The sequence below is a fragment of the Hyaena hyaena genome, unplaced genomic scaffold (assembly GCF_003009895.1).
Source record: "Hyaena hyaena isolate Hyena2069 unplaced genomic scaffold, ASM300989v1 scaffold_202, whole genome shotgun sequence".
NCBI lineage: Eukaryota > Metazoa > Chordata > Mammalia > Carnivora > Hyaenidae > Hyaena > Hyaena hyaena.
The window spans coordinates 1,246,571-1,257,501 of record NW_024080832.1 but is presented as its reverse complement, the minus strand read 5'-3'; the positions used below and the strand labels follow the sequence as shown (position 1 = coordinate 1,257,501).

The window sequence follows — 10,931 nt, the reverse complement described above, 5'->3', positions numbered from 1 at the left end:
ATCACGTAGGACTCGGGGTACGTGGAACACAGATGGCCCTGACCTCTCTCCACCCCAGTCTCACACTCAGCCTGCGCTTCTGGTCTCATCAAACTGCCAACCTCTCTCTAAGTGCCCCCTGCCCCTCGTGGGCTCTGCTTTTGGTTAGTATCTGTTTTCTGGATGCAAAAAGCCCTGGCCCTTGCTTCATGTGGCCCTCTCACTCCCCTCTCCTTCATTTAAGGACCTCCTCTCTGCTCACCCTCCGGACAGCCTTGGGGGCGGGGCCGCACACACACCTGTGCGGTGGAAGAAAGTTCTCCGGCTGCACAGAGGGCCAGGTGAGAACGCCCAGCCCCAGCCCTAGAAGTGGGGAATGCCTCAATGGCCAGGGAAGGAGGCCGAAGTTGGCCCTAGTTCTTCAGGTTCCTGGATCTTGACACCCTTCTGGCCATCCCCAAAGGGACGGCGGCTGTGGCAGCTGGTAGCAGCTGTCCAGGGCCAGGAGTCCTTCCAACCCTCACTGCCATTGGCCATCCTGTCAGGGAGTGCCACGGTTACTGCCTGACGGAGTGCTCTTGCCCCTCCTCATCCATCCCTGCCTTTCCAATAAGACCCTGCTTTTTGTTTTTTTAATTTTTAAAAACATTTATTTGTGAGAGACAGAGTGAGACAGAGTGTGAGTTGGGAAGGGGCAGAGAGAGAAGGAGACACAGAATCTGAAGCAGGCTCCAGGCTCTGAGCTGTCAGCACAGAGCACGACGAGGGGCTTGAACTCACGAACCGTGAGATCACGGTCTCAGCTGAAGTTGGACACTCAACATAATGAACACCCAGGTGCCCCAAAACCCTGCTTTGGGGGTGGAAATGAAGTGGTTGCACAATCCCACAATCCTTCAGGGCTCCTTGGCAGCCAAGTGCAGCCACGTGTGGATTTCAGGGGACAAACATGTTCCTCTTCCCGCCCTTTCCGGCTGGCCCGGGCTGGAAGGCAGACAAGTGATGGCTGCCATCTCTGACCACAAGACGGAGGCCACGTTGGGAGGCTGGAAGAGCAAATGCTAACTGTGGTGCCCCCAAGGACCAGCCCTGGATTGCCCACATTAAGGTGAGAGAGAAACCTCTGTCTTATTTGTCCCCCATCACTTTTACATCAGCAAACCTGATCCTGAGACACAGAACTGTAATTCCTCCTGCCCTCTCTCCCTGCCCTTCCCTCTTCTCTCCACCAACACTGATGCAGCATCTAGCATGTGGGGAGCAGAGGAGTAACACAGAAGCCGCTAGAGGTGATCTAGAAAGGGTAGGGATGCCAAGAAACAAGGGAACAGGGGTGGTACAGACAGAGGGAGACAGAACCTGGGGAGGATTTGTCAGGGTGGGGGTGGGAGGAAGAACCTTCCAGAAGAGCAGGGGCATCAGGAACTCCCCACACACCCACACCTACCCCCGTTCTCCCCTGGAGGGCCCAGTGTACTTTCCTGATGAGGCCATAGGAGGGGATGGGTGCCAGCCTGGGTAGAGGGGTGCCTAGTGAGGGTGTGAGGCCGGACACAGGGAAGAAGTGTCTCCCCAGACCTACGCATTGTCCCCAAATCAAGGCAACAGGTCTAGAGTGGGCCACGGGGACCCCACATCATTCCTGAGCCCCGGTGCTGCCCACACGGCTGGCTTCTTAGCAGCGGGCTTCCACTGGGTCCCTGTGGGACTCAGTCCTGCTGTGCAGACAACATGTACACAGGGCCAAGTGCTAAGGACATCAAAGAAGGCCCTACACATTGCCGTGACGGGCTGACCCAGGGCAGCAGTGCCCTGGTATATGCTTAGCAGCTGGTTCTCGGAGGGGAAAAATCACCCTATTCTTCAGTCTTTGCAGACTTCTGTGGTCTGAACCCTCCATGACAGTAATGCAGGGGCTGTAAGCATGACGTGCTGGAAGTCAGAAGGGGGAAGGCCGGAGACGGGCCCTCAGGAGCGGCTCAGCCACACCATCACCCTACCGGTGTCTTGACCCTGAGCCAGCAGGTTGCCTGGCAGTGGTTTGGGTTCTGGAACCTTCCGTCCAGCCTGTACCGGGTCCATGGCAGGTTGGCCTCTGCCAAGGGCTAGAGGAAGAACCAAGGGACCATCAGTCACAAGAGCACTCTCTTGAGGTGCTCACTTTTCCTTGACTTCTGCCTCTGCCTCTTCCCCCACCCCTTCCAGGTGTTTTCTCTCCGTCCCATGGCTTCTCCTCACCTCCAGCCCTCCTCCTCTTAGTCAGTGGGATCATTCCCCAGCATCTGGAGCCTGGGCCTCCTCCTACCCGCCCCCCCCAAAGCTGGTTCTCTATGCCCCAGGCTCGCAGGCCCTGCCCCCACACGATGCTCTAGCAGCTGTCTCCTTCCCTGGCTCTCACCCCCTCAGTCCCCCCGCCCTGCTGCCAACCCCCTGCCTGTCCCAGAGGAGGTCTGCACAGACACTTGCTGCTCGAGGAAGCTCCTCAGCCTCCCTGCCGGGCTCTCCCATCCCAACCCCTTCTGGCATCATCTGCTCTACCTCCAGGCAGCTTGGAGCCAGGCCCCCAGCCGCCCTGGCAGCCTGGGGCACTGAGGCTTTATGGCCCCAGGGTAGGACACAGATCTGGGCCCCCAGCCCCCGGGCTCCAAGGTGCCAGCCCTGCAGGGGAGTTGCTTAATGACCTTGTGAGCAGTAATTACACCCCAGGGCCCGCTCTTAATAACCACGTATTCTCCCTGTCAATGTGCCTTAATTGAAAATGAGTAGGCGATACAAGTTGCTGTGAAGTTGGCTGGCAAGCCCTTAACGTGATATTAATTGTAGTAATTAGTAGTCACTTTGTGTTGGAGTCATCTATAAATAGGGGGTCCATTAGTTTAGCAAAAGAGCGTGATTTAAAATGCAAATAAAAGCCCAATTAGACAGATAAATCACTCGTCTTTCCCGGCAAATTATCATCTTGGGGGTGGGGGTGGGGGCGGGGGCGGCGGCGGCAGCCACTCTGAGGAGGCACTGGTCAATCCGGGAGCTCCGGATTCTCACCCCTTGGGAGGGGCCTATCTGGGACACGGTTCCTTTAAACAAGTTTGCTCAGGCTCCCTCGGGGTGGCTGTCACTCTTACTCCGAGGCGAGGCTGGTGGTCAGCCTCCCAAGTAGCTCCTCCCCCATCTGCTGATTGGTTTCCTTTGTCGACTGGAGCGCTTTTTAAAGGCACAGTAGCGCCTTCAGGCCCTGGGAGAGTGGGCTGGGGTGGGGGAGGGGTCCCCTCTTTAAATGCTCTCTTCACTGTCTATTGGGAACCCACGGATGCCATGTGTTATTCTGTGACCCTAAAGAGTTAAAAAACCAGACCCACCACATTATTCTGGGGGTAGACAACTTACTCTCCACTTGGTACTCCCACAAAAACACCTAGGAGGGTTGCTGGAATCACACCCCCCCCTCCATATTTCTCACAGGCTTTGGGTGACTATTGGAAGTGGACATGACTGGACGTGGAAGGGGCCAATTAGGGAAGTGTTAAGGCCCGAGGGACGAGTCTAGTTCAGCCTTCATTTCATTAGAGCCTCACAAGTCCTCCACACCTTCTCCCAGGCCTGGGTTTCCACCCGCACAACTAGGGAGGCGGTGGAGATGCCCCTGCGCCCTTGGGTCCTTTTGGTTAGTGCAGCCACCAGAGACCTGGGGTTCAGAGCCCGGATCTGAGCTCTTCCCACCCCGCCTCTGCCTGCCACCGCCCCCTCCAAGAACCCATCACTCCCTTAGGGACAACTGAGGCTGACTCTTTCAGGGCTATCTGCTTTTTTTCATGAGATGAGGCAGCCCGGCCCAAACCCAGGTGAGAACAGTCCATTCCAAGAGGACCTTCCACCATTGTCCAAGGAATGAGGGGAGTCAAAGCAGCTTATCCTTTATTCTAATTTATTATTATCCTTTCATGACACACTGCTTGTAACAGGTAGTCATACTTGTGGTTTATGTCCTATTTGACAAAAGAAAATGTTGGCAACCCTGGGTGCATCCCAAAAACGTTTTAGAAAATTCTGCCAGGTATAAAATCCAAATGTCTGGTTGGAGACTGAATAGGGACCTGAGGCCGAATGAGTCAGCTGTGTGGTGGGGGGAGAGAGAGAGAAAGTGTGTGTGTGTGTGTGTGTGTGTGTGTGTGTGTGACGTGGTGGGGGGGGGGGGGAGGTGAAATAGGGATGTGTTTCAGCGAAGATTTCCCTCTCTCTGAAATAGCCTATGAAGACAGCTGCATCACAGATAAAGAACTAGAAGGGGGTCCAGGCACTGTATATCCCATCTCCCTATAATACAGATGAGGAAACTGAGGCCCAGGGAAGGAAAATGACTGGGCCAAGCCGCATGGTGAGTTAGTAGTCTGGCCTCTGGCCAGCGCAAACCTCCCTCCCTGCCTACCTGCCCCCTGTCCCTGTGTTGGCCTCAAGCTTAAGAAGTAGATGTAGGACACGTGGGGTCTGCCGTGGTTGGCTGTTGAAGCTCTAGCTCTTCTGCCACGGGGACATTGGTTGACTTCTAGAAAACAGCCCTGCGAACAGCAGACCAAGAAGTTCCTAGAGGAGCAAAGGGCACTCAGACAAGGCCACTCTGGGCCAGCGGCCCCTTAGTGTGACATGCTTCTCTGCCAGTGACAGCTCCAGCCCACTTGAATCTTCCCACCTCCTAGGTGTCAGTGAAGATCCCCGTTACTGAATCCTCCCCACTTCTGGGCAGCACGCAGCCCTGCACTGCCTCTGCTTTCCTGGCCTCTTCTCAAATCGCTCAGCACCAACCTGAACCCTCCAAGAGGACTCTCTTGGGACCCTCCTTTTGAGATTCCATGGAGATTCGGTAGGGTATGTTCTTTTCTGCACAAGCTAAATAAACCTAACCTTTTTTGGACTACAGGTGTGTTCCTGGTGGTTATTTGTTGCTGGGCTCTGAACATCCAACAGATACACGAACCATAGTGTTCCAGGCAACGAGGTGGTGACAAAAAGCAACAGAACTCACAACAGTGCGTGGAGACAGACAGTAACCAGACTTACCGTGGAGACAGTTTCGTAATGTATAGAAATATCGAATCACTATAACTTACACCTGAAACTAGGGGGATATTATATGGCAGTGATTCTTAAAAAAAAAAAAAGAATTCACAACTGTGTGGTACCAGCTTACAGGTAGATATACAATATCTACAATGTGACCCGTGGAATGGAATTGAGAGTCCAGAAATAAAATCATGCATTCGTGGTCAACTGATTTTCAACAAGGATGCCAAGATCATTCAAACAGGGGAAAGAAGAGCCTTTTAAACAAATTACACTGGGGAAACTGGATAGCCACATGGCAAAGAATAAAGTTGGACACTTGATCCTATACTATATTAAAAAAAAAATTAACTCAAAATGGCCCAAAGACCTACCTATAAGAACTAAAATTAGAAAATTCTTAGAAGGAAACATTGGGATACCTCAGATTTGGCAAGGGATTCTTAGGTATGACACCAAAAGCACAAGCTGCCAAAGAAAAACGTAAATTGGACTCCATGAAAACTAAAACCCTGTGGGGTTTCTTAGGATGCCATCAAGAGAGTGAAAAGAGAACCCCAAGACTAGAAAATATCTGCAAATCATATATCTGATAAGAGACGTGTATCTAGAATAAAGAACTCTTACAACTCATTAGTAAAAAGACACATAACCCAATTTTTAAATGGGCAAAAGATCTGAAGAGATATTCCTCCAAAGAAGATATACAAGTAGTCCATAAGCACATGAAAAGATGCTTGGTATCATTAGTCTCAAGGAAACACAAATCAGAACCGTGAGATAGCACTTGACACTCAAGTCTAGGACGGCCATGATGGAAGAATCAGATAACAAACATAGGAGAGGATATGGGGACATTGGAACCCTCAAACTCTTCTGGTGGGCATGTAAAGTGGTGCAGCCATCAGAAAGCAGTCTGGCATCAAAAGTTAAACCACACAGTTGCCATACGACCTGGCAATTTCACTCCTAGGTATGCACCCAAAGCAATGAAAACATGCCCACACAAAATTGTGTACATACATATGGCAGCGTTATTCATAATGGCCAAAAGGTGGAAACAATCCAACTGTCCAGCTGATGAATGAGTGGATAGACGAAATGTGGCTTATCTGTACAACGGAAGGGTATTCGGCCATGAAGAGGAATGGAATGCTGTTATGTACTGCTACAACACGGATGAATCTAGAAAGCATTATGCTTATTAATAAGCAAAGGAACTCAGCCACGGAAGACTACATCTCATGTCGTTCCATTTATGAGAAACGTCCAGAAGTGGCAAATCTGTAAAGACAAAATAGATTAGTGGTTGCTTAGGGCTGAGGGGAGGGAAGGCAATGGGTATGGGCTTTTCTCTGAGGTGAGGAAAAACCGTTCTAAAATTGACTCCACAGTCAATGGAGTCAATGACAATTGTGCTTATCTGTGAAAATACTAATCCATGATACTATTGACCTGTATACTTTAAGTGGGTGAATGTATGGTGTGTAAATTACATCTCAATAAAGCCGTTTCAAAGAAAATAGACCTAGGCCCTTCCCCACAGAGGCTCCATTCTAGAGGGGAGGGTCTGCGTGAAACTGATCTCTCACAAATAGTAGTTTCCACCAGACACAAAGATGGAGGAGCAAGGACCACGAGGCAAGGCAAGGAGGGCTGCATTTAACCGGGAACAAGTGTCCGTGAAGCCTGCACGGGGAAGTGACTTTTTAAAATATCTTTTTTGGGGGCTCCTGGGTGGCTCAGTCGGTTAAGCGTCCAACATAGGCTCAGGTCATGATCTCATGCTTTGTAAGGTTGAGCCTCATGTCAGGCTCTGTGCTGACAGCTCAGAGCCAGGAGCCTGCTTCGGATTCTGTGTCTCCCTCTCTCCCTGCCCCTCCCCTGCTCTGTCTCTCTCTTAAAATTAAACATTAAAAAAATTAAAAAATATAAACTATCTTTTTATTTTGTAGCTTTAATGAGTCATATATATCCTGAAACTCACATCAAATGGACAAGTCAATATTTAGTAAATTGACTGGGTTGTGCAACCATCACGATAATCCAGTTTTAGATCATTCTTATCACCCAGTGAAATTATTTTTTTTTTAGTGTTTAGTAGTTTTGAGAGAGAGAGAGGCAGAGAGAAAGAGTAGGCAAGGGAGGGGCAGACAGTGGGAGACACATAATTGGAAGCAGGCTCCAGCCTCTGAGCTGTCAGCACACAGTCCGACGCGGGGCTTGAACCCATGAACCCTGAGATCATGAGCTGAGCCAAGAGTCGGACACTTAACTGACTGAGCCACCCAGGCACCCTGATTCCTTGAATGCACATACGGTTAATCCAGTTCCTGTGACCACTCATCTGCTTCCTGTTCTCATAGGTTTGCCTTTCATGGAAATTTCATATAAATGGAATCCTAGGATATGTGATGTCTTCCATCTGGCTGCTTTCAACGAAGCATGACTTGAAGGTCAGTGTCATGGCAGTGTGGTAGGTAGGTAGTTCATGCCCTTTCATTGCCAAATAGTACTCAACCATACAGGCAGACCACATTTTGCTCATCCATTCACCAGGTGATGGGCTGCTAGGTTGCTTCCAACGTTTGGCTTTCATGAACAAAGCTGCTCTGAAAATTTCACAGCAAGTGTTTGTATGGTGGGATGTTTTCATTTCCCCAGGGTAGGTTCCTAGGAGTGGATTTTCTGGGTCATATGGTACATTTAACTTAAAAAAAAAAAACCTGCCACACTGTTTTCCAAAACATTTAAGCTGAGACCTAACAGATGGGAAGGAGCCAGCCAGGCAACGAGTGGGGGAGCGTTCTGGCAACCCATGTAAAGGCCCTGCGGCCGAGGAAAGAGAAACTCACTGGGATAGGGGAGCTGGTTCCCTTGGGGGAACTGGGTAAGATTTTTTCTACTGAGCCACCTGAAAGAGTATGAAAATGAATCTGTTAGAACGAGACCCCAAGGTAAGAGGGTCCATACTAGATGTGTACAGCAAACAGGAGAGAACAGGAATATAAGTGACATGAGAGAGGCTGCCATTTAGGACACAGAGGAGGGGACAGCACCAACTTTGGAGGGAAGCTGACCTGGGTTGCAATTCCGGCTCAGCCTCTGGGATGTTGGACACATTTCTTAACCTCTCTGAGCCTCAGTCTCTTCAGCTGTACAATGGGAACTCACTTCGCCCTCTCCTAGGAGGTTCTAAAGACTGGCAAGAATGTGTCCTGTCAAGAACCTGGGAGAAGAGGCCAGAAGCAGCAAAGGGTGTGGGGGAGGCCCTTCCCTGAACAGAAGCGAAGAGTGGAGGGGCCGGGGAGAGCCAGGCTGAGGAGGCTGGAGGGCATGAGGTGCCTGTGTCCTGGGGGGCACAACTTTACCCAGGCAGCAGTGAGAAATGGCTGGAGGGCTTGATCTGGCCAATGGGGGAGGCCCTGAATTAGAGCAGCCAGGCAGAGGAGGGGCCAGTCCTTCTGACGTGGCTGCAGGCATCCCAGCAAGGTTACTAGAGCCCAGTGGAGGCAGAGGGAGAGGAGGTAAAGAGGGTGGAGGGGCCGCCTGGTGACCGGAGTGGGGGAGTGGGGGATGGAGAAGTCTGGCACGCCTCCAGGGCTGGCGTGGACTGAACGCACAGGGGAAGATGGAGGCGGAAGGCCGGGGACAGCAGGCTTGGAGGAGGGGGAAGACTGCGGTGTTCTACCAGGGACGCCCTGGGTGTGACGTGCTGGTGGAGAGCGCCCCCCGGGCTCCGGGCAGATTTCCAGAAGAGCGGATCCTGTCTCTGGGAGACCCAGAGTGTGGACTCGGGTGTCCTCAGGAGTGAGCCCCTCAGGCTCCTCGGCACCACCGTGCCTGTGACCACAGAACCCCTTTCCTCATCCGTCTTGTTCCAGGCATGGGAGAAACCATTCCCTGATTCCTCACCTCCCTGGGGGTTCCCGCTGTGGCTTCCCACAAGTCCCTGAAGGGTTGGGAATCATTCTATCACATGACCCCACCATAGGGTCTCTGAAGCCAGCTCCCTGCATTACCCCTGCCCTTGCCCTCTGCTTCCTTCCATGACCCACGACCTCTCCTAACCTTGGGGCCTGGGCCAGTGACCCCTGCACCCAGAAAGCAAGGGTTCCCCTTAGCAAGGGGTCTGCTAATGTCCCCAGTCTCCTCTAGGAGCTCCTGAGTGAGCTAGGCGCGTCCCCATCCAGCATAACCTTACTTGCTGTTGGATATGGTCATGTGAGTCTGGCTAACGGGGTATAAGTAAAAGTGTCATTTCCAAGCAGTGTCTATGCAGGAAGGAGGTGAGGCCTTCATCATTCCTTCTTCCTGGGATGTGTATGTAATGTCTGGAGCTCCAGCAGTGACCTTGGATCATGAGGTGGGGTGACCTTGGGAATAGAAGCCACACACAACGGAGCAAAAAGTCTGACATACCCGACATGGTGCACACTGTACATTGCATTCTATGATAAACAGAACACGGGATACAATGTGAAGCGTTTCCCTGGAGTCTGGGCCCGATACCAGAGTGCCGCGTCGGCCTCAACTACTAAGGGTTCTGCACCCAATTTCAACATGGAGGGGCTGTGGTTTCCCCACATCACCAAGCAATTCTCCAACACCAGCTGGGTGGCCTGCATAACTCAATTGTGACGCTGTCTACCCGGAGATAGTGTCAGATCCCACAGATTAAGGGCTTAGTCCCACACGACTGCCTCCACCGCTTCAGATGCCAGTCACAAGCCCAGGCTGTCACCTGTTCTGACCGATTAAATCAGAGGTTCATATGACCCCCTCCTCGGGTTTTGTTAAGTTGCTAAAGCAGCTTACAGAACTCGGAGAAACACTAGATTACCAGGTTTTATTATCAAAGGATACAACTCAGGAACCAGCAGCAGATGGGAGAGAGGCACATGGCAAGGTATGGGAAGGGGGCTTGGGGATTCCATGCCCTCTGAGTGTGCAACCTCCACGTGATCAGCAACCCCGAAGCTCTCTGAACCCCGTCTTTTTGTTGTTTTTTAGCGAGGTTCCATTACATTGGTACGATGGATTAAATCTTTAGCCATGGGTGATTGAACTCAGTCTCTGGCCCCTCTCTCCTCCCCAGAGGTCAGGGGGTGGGACTGCAAGTTTCAGCCCTTTCCTTGCAATGTTGGTTCCCCAGGCAACCAGCCCCCCACCCAAGGTGGGATTCAAAAGTCGCCTCATTAACATAAGACACCATAAGGAGCTCTGTGCTAGGAACCACAGACCATATAGAAGACCAAATATGTATCTCTTATCGTAAATCACAATATCACAATTGCCTACCTCTGGACATCACGCACGTAAGAGAAACATACTTCCATTGTGAGCAACTGCCATCTGCGAATTTTTGGTTATCTGCCTCCAAATCTACTAACACCCCAGGTCTAAGACCCAGTCCCATGTACTCCTTTTCTTTGCCCAGATCCATTGTACCCACAATGAGTGACTCTTGGCTCCCTTCAGGAGAAACCTCGCCCTGACAGTGGCCCCACCACAAGGTGACCTGCATAAATGTCACAGCCCAGATTCCCCAAAGTCCAGGCTGTCCTGCTTTAAGTCTCATCCAGCCTCACCTTGTGTTTGATCATCCATTGCCAATTCCTCCAAACAGTGGCTTCCCCCACAATTCCTCTCTCATGGGTTTTCTGGGCTCACCAGCCACTTCTAGCTCAGGGTTCCCCCATGAGGTTGCGGTCAGGTGATGGCCGGGGCAGGAGTCCTCTGAAGGTTCAACGGGGCTGGAGGTTCAAGACGACTTCCTTGACCTGTTGGCGGGTGGTGCGGGCTGGGAGCTCAGCGGGGGCTGTGGGTTCCTCACAGTGTGGAGGCTGGATTCCCAGGACTGTCCTAGGAATAAGGCTTCTAATGACCCGGCCCCC

The 10,931-nt window shown here is 51.6% G+C and overlaps 1 long non-coding RNA gene across 1 annotated transcript; it reads left to right on the top strand.

Moving 5' to 3' along the window:
• The first annotated feature begins 848 nt into the window (after positions 1–848).
• Positions 849–5,122, top strand: LOC120238204. The gene is made up of 3 exons (XR_005530156.1): positions 849–1,087; positions 4,223–4,351; positions 4,892–5,122. It is a non-coding gene; the product is annotated as an uncharacterized LOC120238204 (long non-coding RNA).
• The last annotated feature ends 5,809 nt before the right edge of the window (positions 5,123–10,931 follow it).